Source organism: Dama dama, chromosome X, assembly GCF_033118175.1.
Source record: "Dama dama isolate Ldn47 chromosome X, ASM3311817v1, whole genome shotgun sequence".
NCBI classification, from domain to species: Eukaryota; Metazoa; Chordata; class Mammalia; order Artiodactyla; family Cervidae; genus Dama; species Dama dama.
Window position 1 is genome coordinate 13443976 of NC_083714.1, and position 6000 is coordinate 13449975.

Sequence of the window (6000 nt, forward strand, 5' to 3'; positions counted from 1 at the left end):
GAATGATTAAACTATAATACATCCACAGCGTGGAATACGACTCAAGAATGAAAAGAACTATTGATACAAAATATATTCCCTGCAAGAATCTCCACACAGTTACACTGAGTGAAAAAACATCAATCAGGCAAAGAAAACACATTAGGGGTTACCAGGGGGTCAGGGAGTGAGTGAGATGGCTATAAAAGGACATCAGAGACCTTTGGGGTGATGGAACTGTTCTGTATCTTGACTGTGGTGGTGGTTACAGGAACTTACACATGTGCTAACACTGCATAGAGCCAAACTGTTGTTGTTTAGTCGCTAAGTTGTACCCAACTCTTTTGCAACCCCATGGACTGTAGCTGGCCAGGCTCCTCTGTCCATGGGATTTTCCAGGCAAGAAACATGGAGTGGGTTGCTATCTCCTTCTCCAGAGGATCTTCCTGACCCAGGGATCAAACCCACGTCTCCTGCATTGGCAGGCGGATTCTTTACCACTATATATTGCCTCTATATATTGCCTATAGAGAAGCCCGTAGAACTAGGTACACACACCCAAGTGAGTGCATGTAAAACGGGAGATCTCTGAATCAGGTGGCTGGATTGTACCTGTTTCAATCTCCTTGTGATATTATGCTACAGTTATGCCAGATGTTACCGCTAAGAAAATTAAAGGGTATTGTTTTTTACAATTGTATGAGAATGTACAACTATCTTAAACAGCTAAAAGAGAAACAAATAAAAGGAATATATAAAACCAGTCAACAGCAGGAGTGAGAAAAACAAACCTTTCATTTTTGCTAAAGTCTCAGTAATTGAAAGTCAAGGAATGGAAAGAAAAAAAAGGAACACCAAGAAGAGAGTCTACAGGCTACAATTAACACAATTACCTCCTCCTCCCCTGTGGAGCCTTAACTTCCCCAGGATTTTATGTCCCTGATTCGACTGTTGTTAATAAAAATAAACTGACACACAAAACTATCTCTCCACAACCCTCACCACCATCGCCTCCATCCTGGACGATAAAATTAAACCCTGGAGGGAAAGGATTGTCTTCTCAACCATCATACCCTAGAGGCCTGGCACAAAATAAATGACAGATGGAGGAGTGAGATAAGTTGAATGAAGGAACAAATGAATGAATGAATGAGATGCTTGCATATTCTTTTCAAATTACCTAGCCAATTACAGTTACAAGGCAGTCTGTATACATTCCCATACAAATTTCTTAAAAGCCTTGAACCTTTAAAGAAAAATAAAGTGTGGTATGCACACCCTTCACTTGCAAGCTGAAGTGAACAATACCTGACTTTTGTAGAATGCTTCCCAATACACAGACTTTCACAGAGAGTAATTCATTTGATATGGGTGAATTAAGAATTATGCATATATAGATTGGAACTAGTATAAGCAGATCTTTGAGAAAAACGTTCTAAATAACTAAGGACTTAATTAACGATTTACGGCACAGCCTTAATGCAAACTGTGATAGATATGTATTGTCAAATTAGGGGACTTATGCAGATTATTCTGACAACATCAAGACTCTTTTACAGAAGTGAGGTAAAGTGACTTGTTCAAGGTTATACATTTAGCTAGCACTGGAACTGCACGTCAGCTTCTCCAGAGTCCCAATTCATTTCTCTTCCCACGGAATTAGGCAAGCCTCTCCTTTCTCCACCCATCCTGCCCCTACCCAAAACACTCAAAAATGTTCTTCTGAGCCACTTATTTTTAAAATCGGGGCTTTAGGGGGAAAAAATTGAATTTATTCAAGATGTTTATTGTTGCATTACACCTTCTGTGGATTTTTAGGTGTCAAATTACTTCTATCAGAACAGTAAGGTACTTTATTCTACGTTGGGAGAACAGTAACAGTTCAGTGTTTCATCCTCTGCCAAAATGGCAGAGAGGGTGTTAATTCTTACAGGAGTTTTAGGTGTTTCACACTTCTTTTCAATCTAAAAGATGAGCTATTTTACAATTCAAGGAAGAGGCCTCACACTATGCAAATCTTAATTGATACGCTCATTGACAGTACAGTCATTGGAACTCTGCTTACAAACTTATGCATCAAGAGCAATTAAAAGGATTTGTTAGAAGTAATATAAAAGAAAACCTAATGTGACAAGCAACTACTGGGAAACGTGGATTTCATCAGGTTAAATCTCCCTTACGCTGCAACACGTTACAATACTAACCGTGAATTCACAGGTCTTAAAATCAAAATACTAGAAGGAACCTTCGTTCAACATCCTCAATTTTGTAAATGAGCTAACTGAGGCGTTGATTAAACCATTAACCAATAGAGCAGACTGCTTACTTTTTCAGAGGGACTCATTTAAATGCCATTTCGCCGTTGTTTCTTAGAGCGATGATTGATTCTTTTAACGTGAAAAGAGCGATTAGAGCAAAGTCATTTCAAGAGGGTGGAAAAAATGCCTTTGAAAGAGGAGATGCTGGAGTGAAGAGGAGAAATGACGTCTTATTTCAAATATGTAACCCCTTAATAGGGGTTAGGCAGTGAATCATATTCTCCTCTATTTTTCTCAGTGCTATAGACATCGACCACAATTCTTTCTGTAGGGCACTCGAATGAGAGGAAGAGGAAGTGAATAAAGCTGATGCTAAATATACAGCACCCACGGAGGGCAGGGATGTGGCTAGGTAGGAGAGGAAAAAACACGAGCATGCTCCTGCTAGAAACCAGTCGTTTTCTAACCCACCTAAAGATAGGAAGCTAAGAGGATATCGGAAGCTAGGGCATCCTTCAAATTCGAAGGGCGGATGCTTCTAGAGCCAGAAAGAGTCCCAAGCTCTCAGATATAGCGCGACTCGAAACGGACAAAATGGAGTTGAGGTCCGGGGGCGTCCTAAAGGTCGTTTGGAGGTCTGGCGAGTCCCTGGTGTGCTCATTGGGGAAAGGTCATGGCAAAGCCTAGCACCACGATCAGGAAGAGCTTTTGGCCCTCGGGGGGGTGCGGTGAGCGGCATGAAAAGGCAGACCAGGGTCTCGAAGACCCCACACCTCAGCAAAGGAGACGATACCGGCATCTCGGGAAATCTTCCCGGCCCCGGAGGAGGCGGGCGGGTAAATCGCCCAGGCTCTAGAAGAAACCGAACGGATTTCGGGAACAGGAACGTCCCCCCACCCCACGTCCTCCGGACTCAGGTGTGGGACGGTGGTGCGGCCAGAGCGGGGGGCCCGGGCCATAGCAACGGGGTAGGGGCGCCGGGGCCGGAGCCTCGCCGGTTACGGCTGCTTACCCGAGGCGCTGCCTGTGGCGTGATCGCAGCCGGCGGGCGCTCTGCACTCTAGAAGCTGGCGGAAAGGAGCCGCGTGCCCGCTAGCGCCGGGACGAGGAGGGGCGCGCCGCGGAGGCCGGAGAAAAAGCCGCAGCAGCGCGCGCGCGCCCGGAGGGCCAACGGAGGCGGGGCGAGGCGCAGCGGCGCGCGGGCCCGGAAAAGACGCGCCCGGAGGGGCGGGCGGAGCGGGGGCGCGCGGTGGTGTGGCACAGCCGGCCGAATCGCGGGCGACGGCCCGCTCAGCCCACCCACGCTCCCGCCCCCGCTCACCCCGACGTCAGCCGAAAAGGAGGGGCGGCGAGGGCCGTTAGAACGCGGGGGGCGGGGGGAGGTGCGGGGGAACCGAGTTGGCTAACGGCTCCCCGCGGGTTTGCCTTAGGGTCCAGCTCCCGCATCCGCCGCAGGTGATGGAGCGTGTTTTCGGGAGGTTCCGGCGCTTATCTGATTTCAGCGAGCTCCCCCATAGGCCCACGCCCGCACCTGCGCTCGCTTTCCCAGGACCCCACCCCAGAATGAAAGTTCCCCTCGGGGCATATTCCAGCTGCCCTTTCTAGATACGCATCTTCGGACTTCACTTCTCTTTAGAGAGAGATCTTAACGTTCTTTGCCGAAGACATCCTGCCCCTCCAAGCCCCACCTAACGCCTCTCTTGCGCCTTTATCGCGCCTCACTGCGTTAAGACCCCATACAGCCACCCCCACTTATGAAATATCACAAGAACGCAGGGTTTGCACTTTATGCCTTGTGTTTCTACGATGGTGTCGTGGCAAAAAGAGCTCACAACCGATAAGGAAATGTCACCGCAGCACTGTGACATCTTACTGGCCCTAATCGTTGCTTCTGAGCCAGTCCTACAAATAATCTTCCCAAGAGATTCAAGAAACTGCTGTTAAAAATAAAATGCTGGCGAACTGTCTCGGGGCTTCAAAAGAGACCGTAATTGTAAATAAGCCGCGACAAACTGCCAAGAATATATCACCAAAAGAAAGAAAATGCCAGTATTCTTTCAGTTCCCTGATGTTTAATGGAGGACTAGCTTCCTTTTCTTGCTAGGCATGGACATGTCATTTCACTGTTTTTCGTTTTCCCATATAATTATGGGAGGTAACAATGCTTGTGTGTGTCTGTCTGTGTGTGTGTGTGTGACCAACTCAGATTACAGGCTAGAGTTGTTCTTAGACTTTAGTATGCATCTAAATCATCTGGGGTGCTTGTTAAAATATGGATACCTGGATCTGAGTGGGGCTGAGAAATTTGAATCTTTAATAAGCATCTCAGGTGACACTATAGGTGGTTGGAAGCCCGCAATTGGAGAGCTGAGAGCTGCAGACTTTATATGTTACTTCTTTGAAGTGGGATTACTCATCCAATTTTCAACAGGCCCACCCACTTATATATAATATGCCTATGAATATTGCTATGGCAGTCATATAACTTCTTTTTTCAAGACTGACCTAGAAAGTTCAAGACTTCAAACAACAAGTTTAATTGTCATGTTTATTTATGAGATCTTGTTGTAATACCAGAAATAAGTAATCATTTGTCAGCTATAAAATTCACTGGGCACCAACAGTGTACAGAGGACTGTCAAGTATAGTAAACACAAATGAAATCAAACAAATGATCATCCCTGCCCTCAACAAACTTAGTGTCTAGTGATGGAATGAAAACACAGAGAACAGACCCAATAGACCACATAAATCAGACCAAAATGAAAAAAAAAAAAAAAAAACCTCGTAATGAAAGTACATACTTTTGTCAATTTCCTTTACTAGCAGGCATTTAGCCCAGAATTTTTCAATTGGGTAATTTTTTCTGAACACTGAGTCAGTCGTAGGCTGCTAAAGTTCCTCCAGCTTTAGAAGGTGTAAGGGAAAGAGCCTGAAGCTATCAGTTTTTGTTTGTATGTATGAATCTGTGCAGGTACATACCTATATATAAGCATGTATGTAAATACAGATATAGAGATATTTATCAGACCAAGAAACTAGTTGAATTTTCAAGATCTTTATCACATGCCAGTCATTCAAGCTAACAGTTCTGGCTACCTTTATCATCTGCCTTTTCTCACCTTTTCCTCTCTAGTTAACCACACTCAGGTCGAAGAGGATAGAAGGATCTCCAAAAAGGATACCAAGTGTATCCACGCTGTTTCTAACTGCTCTTTTTTCACTTTTTCAAGGTCAAAATAAACTTTGCTTAATTTCTTGTCATCAGAAACCCTCTAGAAGTGTACTACCCAGGAGCAAAACATCCCCCAAGCCACCTGTCAGACATTTTAGAGAGAACATTTGCATCATTGTTTACTAGTTTGGAAGACATGGGATTATTATCCCTATTTTACAGATAGAGAAACAGGTGCAGGTTAAACGACTTGTCTAGACATACAACTAACCAGTAGCAGAGCCTGGATTTCCCATCACAATTATGATTCCAAGACCAGGGTGCTTGCACTACATCAGGCTCCCTAGGTAATAAGTTTTACCCAGGACAACCAGTCCAATTAGAAACAGAAGAGAGAAACACATGAACATGGAGAAAAGTTAGGAAAATGTACAGTGCAATTGACAGATTCAACATACAACATAAAAAGCACTGAAAGCATGGAAATTAAACTGAAGGCAAACAGAATTTACAGGACAGCTCTGTTAGCAGGTACTGATATTTAGACCTTGCCCATTTTACTCTCCTGTAACAAGAAGCTGAAACAGA

General features: G+C 44.6%; 1 protein-coding gene across 3 annotated transcripts in view; it reads right to left on the reverse strand.

The window, feature by feature from the left end:
- The window catches only part of ACSL4 (acyl-CoA synthetase long chain family member 4), a 68607-nt gene extending 65205 nt beyond the window's left edge, over nt 1-3402 (reverse strand). For all 3 annotated transcript variants that reach the window (XM_061136867.1, XM_061136865.1, XM_061136864.1), the window contains exon 1: nt 3250-3402. The gene's annotated coding sequence lies outside the window, so the exon portion shown is untranslated. The remainder of the gene's footprint in view (nt 1-3249) is intronic.
- Nucleotides 3403-6000: the final 2598 nt, after the last annotated feature.